The sequence below is a fragment of the Gorilla gorilla genome, chromosome 19 (genome assembly GCF_029281585.2).
Source record: "Gorilla gorilla gorilla isolate KB3781 chromosome 19, NHGRI_mGorGor1-v2.1_pri, whole genome shotgun sequence".
Classification (NCBI taxonomy): Eukaryota; Metazoa; Chordata; class Mammalia; order Primates; family Hominidae; genus Gorilla; species Gorilla gorilla.
In genome coordinates, this window is record NC_073243.2 from 59,062,841 (window position 1) to 59,077,030 (window position 14,190).

General features: G+C 33.9%; 1 non-coding gene across 1 annotated transcript; it reads left to right on the plus strand.

Annotated features, from left to right (window-relative positions):
• Positions 1 to 11,771: 11,771 nt before the first annotated feature.
• Positions 11,772 to 11,878, plus strand: LOC115931401 (U6 spliceosomal RNA). The gene has a single exon (XR_004067899.1). It is a non-coding gene; the product is annotated as a U6 spliceosomal RNA (small nuclear RNA).
• The last annotated feature ends 2,312 nt before the right edge of the window (positions 11,879 to 14,190 follow it).

Consider the following 14,190-nt stretch of genomic DNA (forward strand, 5'->3'; position numbering starts at 1 on the left):
AGGGTGAGAATCCAGAATCATCGCAGCAGTGAGAATCTCAAAGACCTTCTCAGGAGAGAGAGGATTTTGAATGAGTCTTGGGAGACGAATATTTTCAACCAGCAGAAATAAAGGAAAGGGCCTATCTGCAGAAAGAAAGGGTGCATTGCAGGAGGAAAGGCCTGAGGTAGACCAGGGTAGCCACTCTTTGTTTTGTTTCCTTTGTACAATCTTACACATGCCTAGATGTTTGTCCACCAACTCTACATTTTGTTTGTTGCTTTCTTATTCTTTCCTCTAGATTCCTGTAAGTACATTTTCCACAAAGACATCCAGGCCAGCAGAGGTAGAAATAGGTGTCTTTCTCTATGCTATCAAAGTTATTGTTTCATTTCCTTTTGTATTCTCTAGGATTTAGCACAATTCCGAAAACATACTAAGTGTTTAATGGTTTTGATGAGTCAATTTATTAATTAACTAGTGAGCATATGGGCAGACAGGCTTGCACAAGAGTGTAGTTCTTGAGTCAGACTAGTTGGATTCAAATTCTGGTTGTGCTACTTTCTAGATAAGTGACCTTAGGTCAATTGTGTCAACCTCAGCTTTTGTATTGGTAAGACGGAGATAATAATAAAATCTCTTCTAGGCTTCTTGGAAAATTCAATGTGAGGTACTTAGCAGAGTGCTTGGCACAGAATGAGCATGTAACGTATGTCAATTGTGTTGGTAGTGCTGATATTATAATATGATGCCTTCTGTCTCATGCTGCGCACGTATATGGCAACAATATGGAAGAAATCCACTAAAATTTGGCAATTGTATGAAAAACCCTTCAGACAAAGGGCAGAATGTTTCTTAACTTAAGAAGGGATGATAATGAGGATAGAAAAATAAAGTCGAGCCTGGACAGCTCCGTTAGACAAGTCCACAGTTAGTACCAGAAGTTAAAGTGCTCCCTGGAATTTATAATGAGATTGCCAGAAGGTTCCACCAAGGCTAGAAAACCGTCGCAAAAAAAAAAAAAAAAAAAAAATCACTGGCATTCCCCTGTTGTCTTTTAAATTGTAGCTTCTTTCCTCCCTTATTGTGTGTTGACATGCTCCTTCACATTATGCTGAACTACCTACGTGATACTTTACTTGGCCTGCCTTTCCCCATGTTCCTGGTTCTATAAAATCCAAAAGAAACTCCATTCTGGCTTATTCACTCAGAAGTGGTAAAGAAAAATGTAATTAAATTAAATATTTTGTTCCTTAAGTCACTACACATTCATTCAAACACTATGGAGAGTTTATATTTGTTGCAGGGATAGAAATACTTAAATAAAATTGAGACCCTTACTCTAATAGAAATAATAACTCATATTTCAAGAAAGGTAGCTGATTAATTTATGTTAGGTAGCATTTCAGACAGTGTGGGGCAGATACATTGGGAAGCTACTAAAACTACGGATAATCATCTACTCCTCCTGTATCCAGGTGTGACCTCAGTAATGATTTCCAGATTTCATGACTACTTCTAACAATTATTATAATAACTGAAAGAGAAGAAGAATTTTCAAATATATGAGTACAGTAAACATGTCATACAGTTATTACATAGCATATGTTTAACTCTTGGCATTTGTGTTTTTGGTATAAATGTGTAATACGGACATTAACAGCACCATCTCAGAATCAAGACATCTTTCAATTCAAACCCATTTTCACCCTTGTTAGCAATGTGAGCTTGGGTAAATTACTTAGTTCTCTAAGTTCAGTTTATTTATTTGTACAGTGAAACTGCAGGAGTATTAATGATTAAATAAATTTGTTTAAATGGTTATCAATGTACACTGTAGCATAATTAATAAATATGTAATTGAAATCTGGAGTTAATCTATTGGTGCTAATTTCTTCTTCTGCATCATGTGGATACATGTACGTTTCTGACATACATGTGTACACAAAACATCTGCAAACACTCTCCAGAGTGCCAAAGCCAATAAATGCACAATCCCACAAGTCTATACATTCCACTGTCTCATTCATGTGAATTTATAACATCTCACTCTAATAAGACATTTATGTTTTATTCTTTTCCTTTATTCTTAATACAAAGAAACATTAGCATATTCAATAGTGGTTGCCTTCTGGTGCTAATCTCAAAATCTAATGTTATTTAAGAAAATTTTTCCAGAGTGGAAGGTTGAACTAATAGAAATCTACAATTCATTTTAGGAACAAACAGGAAAATGCCCAGGGGGTTTCTTCTGAAAATTAAAATTTGTTACTTACCCGTCACTTTTCTCTTTCAACTAGCTAAGTTCATCGGCGTATCTAGGGTGGTAGAGAAATAAGAATAAACGATAGCTGTGAGATTAGTTCATCAGTCTTCTAGATTTCATACTGCAATTTTTATCTGTCTTTGGGTTAATGAGAAGTACCTTGTGTTTATTCTTTAGTTTAGATAGCCATATATTACTTACTGCTTTTAGGTACTAAGCCGAACCAAACCGTGTTGATCATAGCAACATAAATGTTAACACAACTTTGCCAAATGATGTTTAAATGGTGAATTCAAGAATAAAGATTACAGAAACCACTCTTTGACATTCTGCACACCGAACAAACTAGTTGACTCAATTTTTTACTTTTCCGCTAAACCCAATGACATCATGTTGACATTTCTTGATACTAGAATTGACTATGGCAAAATGAACACACAAAAAATGTCTTTTGTATTCTCTAAACAAACTTTGCAAACAAAATGGGCAAGATGCATATTTAGGGTCAGAAAATTTAGTGAAGAGATAGTTTATTTTAATTCAAACTGCATTATTGGCTTAGAAACATACACATATATCCTCATTCTGTGGCCATGAAGTGTGCTTGAAAATTTCATTGACAAGAAAGGGAGTTTTGCATGAGAAGTTCCTTGGTATACAGTGATAATTTTCTCCAAAGCACATTTTATTCTCAGGAGGCACCACTGTGTTGGACAGGAATTGTATGTGAAGCTAAAATTGTGTTTCACCACATGTGAAAATAACCAGTTTCTTGCTACCTGAGTTTTTTCTTTGTAAATCCTTAGGCAAGAGAGTTTTTATACATGATGAGTAAAATATCTAAAGTATAGTAAATTTGTTATTGTTTATTATCTCTTCAAATTTCAGCTTTGAACATCTTTGGTGAATATTAGCCATTCGGTAACAGATTTCCAAAATTATTTAGTCCTCTGGTTTACTCAGCTATATTAAGTTTGGATTCTCAAATATATATACACATACATATGTAGTTATGGTTATGGTTATTAGCTAATTACTATTTTAGTTTTTCTGAATTTTTTGCTTCAACATTTCCTTGAATAAAGTGTTTTCAGAAAGGAATATTTGCAAGATTTTTATTGGAAAGTGAGAATTTAACATAAACATTATATAATTCCATTTTATTGTGTGATCTACTCATAAAAATATAATGGGTAGTTAAATTTTAATAGACACTTATTTGGCATGTAATAATGCAGTCATTTCATGGGGTTATTACAGATTACATTATTTCAAAAGCAATATGATATGTTTGAAATTTGGAAAAATAATTTACATTGTAAAATGCTAGTAAAAATATAGATTTCTATAATGAAACTAACTTCCTGTACTACTTTTCTTCTAAAATGTTTCAAAACCTGTGTTCTTACATTTATATCAAGAATATTTAGATATTTTAATCTGAATTCCAGGATGCCAAAGTCCTTAAAAAATGAACTCTCAAATTTTTTTGTATTGTTATGTAGAGAGATACAAAGTGCAAACAGGTTATGTGATTCACATAGAATATTTTAAAACTAGACACATATTATTGGCTATTTTTTACTTCAAAATTCTATCTAAGGGGTTAAAAGTGGCTAAAGAAATATGTCTATATCTTAGCAATGATTTTTTAGTGTAACAAATTCAGGTCATTTTTCTCATTCTTTTGATGTGATTCTAGACTTTTACAAGTTCAGTCATTATTCCTGCTTCACAGAATATTGATAAATTATCAATGTATGTACATATGTATATATACGTTATATATATATGTTAGAGTACATAGAGCGTTCATACAGCGTACTCTACCATATATATGTACATATATTGATAAGCTTATATATTGATAAGCTTATGCATCTGTGCAATTTCCTGTATATATATGTTACAGTGCATATCTCTAATATATACAGAAAATTGCACAGATGCGTAAAAATCATAAAGTTCATAAAATAGTAATATGAAGTCTTCATGATGTAATGGAAAGAACCCTCAGTTAGAAATCACAAGAATTTTGAGATCTTAACCCTCAATTAGAAATCAAAGGAATTTCGATTTCAATTAGAAATCAAAGGAATTTCGATTTCAATTAGAAATCAAAGGAATTTCGATTTCAATTAGAAATCAAAAGAATTTAGGCTCTATTTACCCTTAGTTTTCCTCACTGATAAAACGCAATCCTATAGGAAAACAGGAAATGGGCATAGAATTGCTGAGAAATACACATACATTAAATTCACATACATGCATAGATGGGTAAAAATCATAAAGTTTATAAAATAGTCATTTGAGGTCTTCATGGTGTAATGGAAAGAACCCTTAGAAATCAGAAGAATTTTGAGCTCTTAGGCAAGCCATTTAGCCTCTATTAATCTTTAGTTTTCTCATTTTTAAACTGCAATCCCATAGGAAAACACAAAGGAAATGGGCATAGAATTGTTGAGAGATAGACATACGTTAAATTTACATGCATATAAAAGTAGTTTTTTAAACACCTTTTATTTTGAGGATCAGATACAAATATTTTTATTTTTTCTTGCCAATTAAAATGTCTTGGTCTCTTTCGAATGCTTCATATTTGTGGTTTTGATTCAGTAATTTAAAAGAGATGGGAACTTCCATACCAAAGACACATTGAAGTTGCCATGATGAAAGTTGACACTTACTCAATTAATAACCTTGATAAGTAACCTAGCACTATTGTCCTTTCCTACTTGGGTGGAAAATAGACATTACCTAACAAAGAAGATTCTTCACTCCCTTCTTTGAAGTCCCTTCAGTTCTCATGGTAAGTCATTTAATGATTTGGGGGAACATTGATTTGGAATCATCCATACTCTTAATACAAACACAGGACCTCTAGGGGGTAGGTTTGGTTGGCTATCACATTTCTATATTATTGCACTGTTGCATGCTATTTTAAGCTTGCTTAAACGAGGCAGACTTTTAGTTTAAGAAAAATATGTTACAAAAATAATAGAGCCCTTTACTTTGGAAAATCTATCTTTATTTTTTCATTGTCTATACATTACTATGAAAATACCAAGCATCAAACAATAACATGCATTGGTCCAATGTTATGGAAAATTGAAAGTACCAAAATACAAAACAATATAAGCAGACTTGATATATTTAATTACCTTCTATGGAACTTATATTAGAAATTTTCAAGCAACATAGCAGCACTGAGCCTCACTCATATATACAGATATTCATATTTTGTGTCAGACACTTGAGGAAAATCCAAAATTTAAAATTTAATATATGATCACTCTAAGAAATACTTTTCTTTTTAAATAAAAAAATTGTAGAACAAAGCTAATAATTGTCATTTTCATTTATCATGTGTGTATTTCTTTTTGTTTCTTCTTTTGAATTTTTAACAATCAAGTTTGGAGACTCTTTGTTGGTGTGTTGGAGAGTTTGAACATATACCTAATTAAAAAAAAATAAAAATCAGCAACACCCACAAAGCAGTGTCACCAAACAATAAATACTGCTTCCCTCTGAAATATCGCTTAAAGATGAATACATTTCGGGAGTTGAAAGGTGGCGGCGCACCTGCGGCACAACCTTAAATGAAAAATAAAGACAACTGGGTTGTAGGGTGCCTTTCCCTCTTCAAAATAAAATTCTTTACAATATGCAAGACAAATGGCACAAAAGTGAAAGGGCAGTGATGCAGATTGGATAGGCTTACAGCGTAATTGAATTAAGGCTTGTGTGCCACATATGACCACAAAGCAGGCCTATGGCTCCAGCCTGCTGAATGGAGGTGGCTGGCCTGTCAATAAAGACCCTTTAAACTGGTTAAATGCATCATAAGCGTGTGCAGAGAGCTTTCTAGCTAACAGGTGGCTGAGTAAACCTCAGCTGGTGCCACACAGGGCTGTCGCATTGACCTTCTTTAGGATAATTTCAGTCCTCTTTTTTTAAAAAAAATTTGTTACTGTACTCGCTGCGGTGAAAACAATTTAGGGATGAATAATTTCTTTTGGTCCCTAGAGGCACCAGTGGCGCTCTCTCTCACCCTTTCCCTTTTTTTCTTGTACTTTCTCTCTCACCCCCTCTTTTTCCCGGTCTTGCGTCTGAATTTACATAAAGGAACAGTGACAACAGCAAGCTGAAAGGCATAGCTGGTGGGAGGATTAAGTATATCATTGAAAGGAATTATGTTGTAAATGACTGGGAGGGGTAGGGGCTTCTGTTCCTTGCTCCCATCTGGTCCTTAAAGAATACCTTGTTGTAATTACCCCCAGATGGTTTGTGCTACACTGGGGTCTGGACAGCCAGGTGCCACTGTGCCCTGCTGGGTGTGATATTCATTGCTACATGCAGTGACAAAAATGGACTTTATTGAAACCTAATTTCTTCCAGGGTATTACACAAATATGAAATGAACCCAGTTCATCGAGAGAGAGCTTTGTTTGTTTCCAAGCCGAAACGGTCTCACCTAAGATAAGGCTGCCTGGTTATTTCACTTTTCACAACTATCCTAAAAGGAAGAAGCAAAAACAATTTACAATATGTGCTGGGTTTAATTCAGTATTTTAAATAATGGAAATAGCATCGATGGCAGGTTTTTATTCCTGACTGTTAGGTAGTTTTACATTAGTATCTACCTAAAACTTTCAAGACCATGTTTCGAGTATTTTATTATTCGAATTAACAAGAAGTAAAGTAAATTATAGTATCCAGGCCATAAACACATTTTGATATTAGCGAGTGGATTCTTATATAACTTAAAATTTAATCACACATTATTTACTATAAAATATAGCTCATCAGCTAATTTTAAAAACAAATTTGAGCATTTGTGTTGTACTTTAGCAATGATATTAATATAGAAAAATAAGAAAATGAGAAATGAATATTAAAAGTTAGCTGTGTGTTGCACAAAAGTGGAATTTTACAAAATTGCTCTTATATTAACTATCAGGATATTTAACTTTTAATTTTAATGTTATTAATACATTTTAAAAGCATCAGTAATCTGAAAATAAAGATAAACATCATAATTTTATGTTTTGTTTATATTCAGTTTATTGTATGACATTTGCAATACATCTAATAATTCTTATGTGAGAATTGCATAACAGAATTTCTAACAGATCTTGCCAAATTGAAAACAAAATATTCCTACATTCCACATTTTTCTTATTATAATTTTGGCTATATTAACATTTTACAAAGTTACCCAAATTCATTACTTTATTAAATTTTCAATGTAGAATTTGGACAATTTTAATATGAAAATAAAACGGGAATTAAAAGGAAGAGCAGAATATGGAAATTTTTATACTCCTTTTATTTTCCCCCTTAAGTTATAAGTTTTTATATGGTGTAAAGAAAACATACACAGGGTTAATCTTAATAAGAATATTTTTCTTTAATATATTTAAGCAATGTTTTAAACTGTGTGTTGGATAAAAACAAAATCAAAATGCTTCTTGATGCATATATAAGAGAGATTTAAATATATAGACAAATAGGGGAAATGGTTTTAAATACTGGCAAGTTATGTGTTAGGAGCAATTGTTCTGCAACACAACTTTGTTGAACAGGTTTTATGTACTTTGTGAATAAAACTTTGAGCTGACAGTCTTTCTGTCTATAAATGCAGTCCTAACATTCTATCTAAATTTTACTGTATTTTTGAGGTAAAATCATTCTATTAGAATCCATAATATACACACAATATCTAGGAAGACAATGACAGAGGGAAAATAATTTTGAAGGAGGAACTGGACTTGGGCTCTAGCTCCAGCCTGGTACTCAGAGCCCCCCGATCTTGGTCATCCATTTAAACTTCATTAAACTTCAGTTTCCTCTTGCACAATGATTGTAAAGGAGCTTGATTTCAAGATCAGATTTGTGTTTTTAAAGATACATGTGTTTGGCGTTATTGTGAAAGATACAAGAAAGAGTGTAAGACTACAGTAGTCCAAGTATTCATGATTAGGACTTAAATAATAACAGGTCGGATGGAATGGAGCAGAGAGCAGAAGAAGACTTTTAACAATGGGAAGAAATAGAAGTGAGAAATTTTAAGTATTCCATCCATTTTTTTTTTCACTTTTGAAGCATTCTGGAAGACTTTTGAAGCACTTTTATAAATATTGTATTAGGATATGTTTTTTAATGTAAGAGATTTCTGTTGCAGTTTTTTTTCCTTCTTTCTCTATTCCATTCTCTTCATTGAGCCAAGCATTTCCATGGAACCTGGTTCCTTGATACTTAATCACTTGGAAAAGGGAATTTGAGAAGATTAGCACAAAAGCATAAGAAATGCCTATGCTTTCTTTCCTAACATACTTAATGCTCAAGTTTCTGGATAATCTGGCTTAACCTTTGGACAATTTCTTGTGCAAAATAATGGTTTTGGGCCTTACTCTGCAGCAACTTGACACAGGTTATGATTGATTTAAGATCCTCCATTTATTGAGTAATGCCAATTTACCTGGAGTATCACTAGGATATTCTACACACACACACACACACACACACACACACATGTTTAACAGACTTATACATCTTAGCAAATGAAAGTCATAGTTCATGCTATTTGGAAAGTGAAGAATAATTTTTGTGAATAATTCTGTTAAGAGTTTCCAAAGCATCTATTTTCAATAATACGTTCAGCTTCAGACATAATAATCCATATTATCCTTACATGTATATAGTGAGATGTTCTTATTATTCTTATATGAAATTAACAGATCTTGAAATTAGAGTCTTTAAAATTGTCAACTCAAATTTTTCACTCCTTACAATGATTTCTTCTACATTAAACTTATACATTTATACAGCTGGTTGTCTAGATTTTTAATATAATACAAAGCTCTTTATCTTTACAAAGCAACTAATTTTAATGTGGAGATGCTATGATTACTAAAAAACAGTTCTTACTTTAAGTTGAAATGTGTCTTTTTGTAATTTAGTTTCCTGTTATTTTAAGAACAATTCTTTTTTGCCACCTGAAGAAACACTATTGATAGCCAAATTTAGATATCACAAGGTATTTTTTAATTCTAGCCCTTTCCAGAATTCTTAAGACTCTAGATGTGCCTTCTTAATTTTTCCCCAGGATGTCCTCTTCATGCTCCAAAACATTTCTGAGGAATCTTCCACCTGCACTGAGATTTCTTGAGTCCAGAGATTATTTCTTACTCATTGGTGTATTTCTAATACCTAACCAAGTAGTTAGAATCTAATAGGCCTGAAACAGCTATTTATTGAATGCATAAGCACTTATTATTCAACATTTATTATTTCCTATATGCAAATAAAGAATTCAGGTAAAATTATGAAATTATCTCCATTCTCAAATAATTTTAAAATAAAACTTTGAGGACTAAGATGGTGCCATGGAAAAGATTGAAACAAAATCCAACTAGACTTTAGAGCATGAAGATATTATGTCCAGTATATTCTGGGGGGAAAGCTTTACAATTTTCTTCTTTGCATCGTTCTTATAGAAGGTTATGATTTCACATATGAAAATAGGGTGAGGGAAAGCATCTCAGGTAGATACATTGTCAGGAAAAGAGCTCTCATTGGAGGTAACAGTGACTTCATACATGATTCCTTAGGCATTGGCCATTGAAATGTTTTGAGTGAGAGTGCTCTGTGACAGCTGTGTGCCATGAAGAACTAGAAGAAAAGGTGTTCCTTAAGGACCAATGGATGAGATAAAGCAGCAGCATTTAAGCCCAACACTCGTATAGTCAAATCCTAGAGCCTCTGCCCTCATCCTAATTATTACTGGATCTTTAGGGTGTATAAAGTCAGAAAGCTTGTTATGAAGGGAAAACACATTTCCTTCCATATTTAGTTTCCATTTTCTTAAGGATAATTGAATTGTAATAACAATGATTCATATAGGATTCCAGAAAAGCCATAAATTGATGATTTAGTATATATCACTTGCTACACAAATGATGTGAGGTGGGGAATGAGGCAGGTCAGTCGGGAGAAATGCCACTTCAGAAGTGCTCTCCTGGATTAAAATGTGCATTTTAGACTTTGACTTCTCTGGATTCTTTGCTGAAATATAATATTTTCTTTTTTGTTTTTTAACTTTTATTTTAGGTTCAGGGGTATATGTGCAGGTTTGTTATGTAAGTAAATTTTATGTCATGGGAATTCAGTATACAAATTATTTTCTCATCCAGTTACTAAGCATAGTACCTGATTGATAGGTAGTTTTTCTATTTTCCTCCTCCACCCTCCACCCTCAAGTAGGCCCTGGTGCCTGTTGTCACCACCTTTGTGTCCCTTTGTACTCAGTGTTTAGCTTGCACTTATAAGTGAAAACATGTGGTATTTGGTTTTCTGTTCCAGTGTTAGTTTTCTTAGGATTATGGCCTCCAGCTCTATTCATGTTGCTGCAAAGGGCATAATCTTGTTCTTTTTAATGGCTGCATAGTATTCCATGGGTATATGTATCACATTTTCTTTATCCAGTTTATCCTGTTGATGGGCACTTGGGTTGATTCCATGTCTTTGCTATTGTGAATAGTACCACAATGAACATATGCATGCATGTTTCTTTGTGGCAGAACAATTTCTATTCCTGGGGGATATATCCAATAATGGGATTGCTGGGTCCAGTGGTTTTTCTGTTTTAAGTTCTTTGTACAAAAGCATAAGAAATGCCTATGCTTTCTTTCCTAACATACTTAATGCCACACTGATTTCCACAATAGCTGAACTAATTTACATTCCCACCAGCAGTGTATAAGCAATTCCTTTTCTCCATAACCTCACCAGCAACTGTTGTTTTTTTGAATTTTTAATAAAAGCCATTCTGACTAGTGTGAGAAGGTATCTCATTGTGGTTTTAAGTTGCATTTCTCAAATGATTAGATCATGTTGAGCATTTTTTCATATACTTGTTGGCCACTTATGTGTTTTCTTTAAAGAAGTGTCTATTCATGTCCTTTGCCCACTTTTTAGTGGTTTGGTTTTGTTTTGTTTTGTTTTTGCTTGTTAATGACATATAAGATTTTTTAAAGTTTCCTTCTAAGCTCGGAACAGAAGATTGAAAGTAAGGACATGAGAAGCACAGACACAAATTTCCCCATGTTCTGTACAATTCTGTAATTCCTGCTCTAACAATACTGGTGAGCTGGGGGGGAGAAAAAAGGAAGAAGGAAAACCTTGTTTAGATATTTGCCATTGCCTTCGAATTGGTCTTTTTTAGATTTTATCCTCTTCCAGGCCTCCTTTTTTTCCTGGAATTATTTTTCTTAAATACAAATTTTAATTCCCTGTTCCATTCTTATTGTCTACAAGTCCAAGCTCTTAATTAAACACGGTTTACAAAGCCTTTTAGAGTTTGGCTTCTTCCTGTCTCTTTAACCTCATCTCATTCAGTGTCCCTTCTTGTCCCAGTCTTCAGGTGGAAGGAAAATATTATTACTATACCATCCTGCCTTCATGCAGGAGCTTTCCCCATTTTAAGTTTGATGAACTCCTGTTCTTCTGTCCAAAACCAGCCGAAGTGATTGCTTGGGCAGTACATATACTAAAATTAGAACAACAGAGAGACAATTAGCATGGCCCCTGAGCAAAAATGACGTGCAAATTCATGAAGTATTCTATATTTTTATTCCGTATGTTTCCACTTTTATGAGGGTACCTAGAGTAGTCAAATTCTTGAGATAAATATTAAAATGGTGGCTGGCAGGGGCTGAGGGAGGGAGGAATGGGGAGTTATTGTATAATAGGCACAGAGATTCAGATTTGTAAGATAAAAAGAGTTCTGTGGGGGTGGATTAGTAGCAAAACAATGTGAATGTATTTAATGCCACTGAACAGTACATTCAAAAATGGTCAAGATAAATTTCATGGTGTGCGTATTTTACCACAATTTTTAAAAACAGTCCAAGTTCCGTGGTCCCTTTCCTCTGAACCCAACCTCAGAGGGAGTTAAGCACTTCCATTATTTAATCAGTAGACTGAAATAGCTGCACCCTAAGCGATTGTTAAGGAGTATAACCTTGAACTCACTGTTGCTTAACACTCATCAAATGCTTGGTTGGGCAACATAAATTTGCAAAGTATTGCCTGAGTGATATATAGTCCATGTGTTCCTATAGATACAAAAAAAAATCCTAAGAATAAGCTTCACAAGCAGAAATTTACACACCTGGACCATATGGTCTGTCCTCTTGTAAAACTGCTTTTATTGTATATAATTTGGCATTATGTCATCATTGGTCCATGCTAGCAGCCACTATAAGAAATAGCCCTATGAAGTCGATTTAATATATGGATGTTGTTGAGGATGGCACATTGTTCATTTTTTGATCACCTACAGGAAAAACTTTCATTTCAGCACTAGGAATAAGTTTATTTTCTTTTTCTTCGGAGATAATATAAATGGTGTAATTGATTATGTTCTCATTTTTCTTACCTTCCAAAAAGCTTAGAGGCCAAATGCTTATTCTGGCATTTTTCTAGACCTTAACTATGTATTCTGTACACCCATATATTGTTGAGTTCAAATTATCTACTCAAAGTTATTTTTTTCCTCTGGATTTAGTACTCCAGTATTCATTTTTTTCCTTTTATTTCATGTTGTGAGCCACTTTAAATACATTCTTGAATAAACATAAACTAATAAATTCATTCTTTCCTCTATGCTCTTACTGGATATTGCATATATTTGTATCATTACTTTTATCACCATTAATTTGTATTTACATATGTGCCATTCACATTGGACAATAAGCACTTTTAAAAAAACTTTTATTTTAGGATCAGGGGTACATCTGCAGGTTTGTAATATAGGTAAACTCCTGTCATGGGGGTTTATTGTACAGATTATTTTATCACCCAGGTATTAGGCCTAGTACCCATTAGTTATGTTTCCTGCTCCTCTTCCTCCTCCCACCATCCATCCTCCAGTAGCCCTAGTGTCTGCTGTTCCCCTCTATGTGTCCATGGTTCTCATCATTTAGCTCTACTTTTAAGTGACAACATGCAGTATTTAGTTTTCTGTTCCTGCTCTAGTTTGGTAAGGCTAATGGCCTCCAGCTCCATTCATGTTCCTGCAAAGGATATGATCTGTTTTATGGCTCTTTTGTTACTGCATGGTATTCCATGGTATTATATGTACCACTTTTTCTTTATCCAGTCTACCATTGATGGGCATTTAGGTTGATTTAATGTCTTTGCTATTGTGAATAGTGCTGCAATGAACATATACTTGCATGTGTCTTTTTTTTTTTTTTTTTTTTTTTTTTTAGCAGAGAGGGGGTTTCACCGTGTTAGCTGGGATGGTCTCGATCTCCTGACCCTGTGATCCGCCCGCCTCGGCCCCCCAAAGTGCTGGGATTAGAGGTGTGAGCCACCGCGCCTGGCCTTGCATGTGTCTTTATGATAGAACAATTTATATTCCTTTCGTACATACTCAGTAATGGGATTGCTGGGTCGAATTGTAGTTTTGTTTCTGGCTCTTTGAGGAATTGCCACACTGCTTTCCACAGGGGTTGAACTAGTTTACACTCACCAACAATGCGTAAGCGTTCCTTTCTCTTCACAACCTGGCCAGCATGTGTTATTTTTTGACTTTTCAGTAATAGCCATCCTGACTGGTGTGAGACGATATCTCATTGTGGTTTTGATTTGTTTTTTTCTAATGATCAGTGATATTGAGCTTTTTTTCACATTCTTGTTGGCCACATGCATACCTTTTTTTGAGAAGTGTCTGTTCATGTTCTTTGCCTACTTTTTAATGTTTTTTTCTTGTAATTGTTGAAGTTCCATATAGATGCTAGATATTAGACTTTTGTTAATGCATAGTTTGCAAAAACTTTCTCTTATTCCGTAGTTGTCTATTTACTCTGTTGACAGTTTCTTTTGCTGTGCAGAAGCCTAGGTTGTCTTCCAAGGTTTTTTATAGTTTTGGGTTTTAC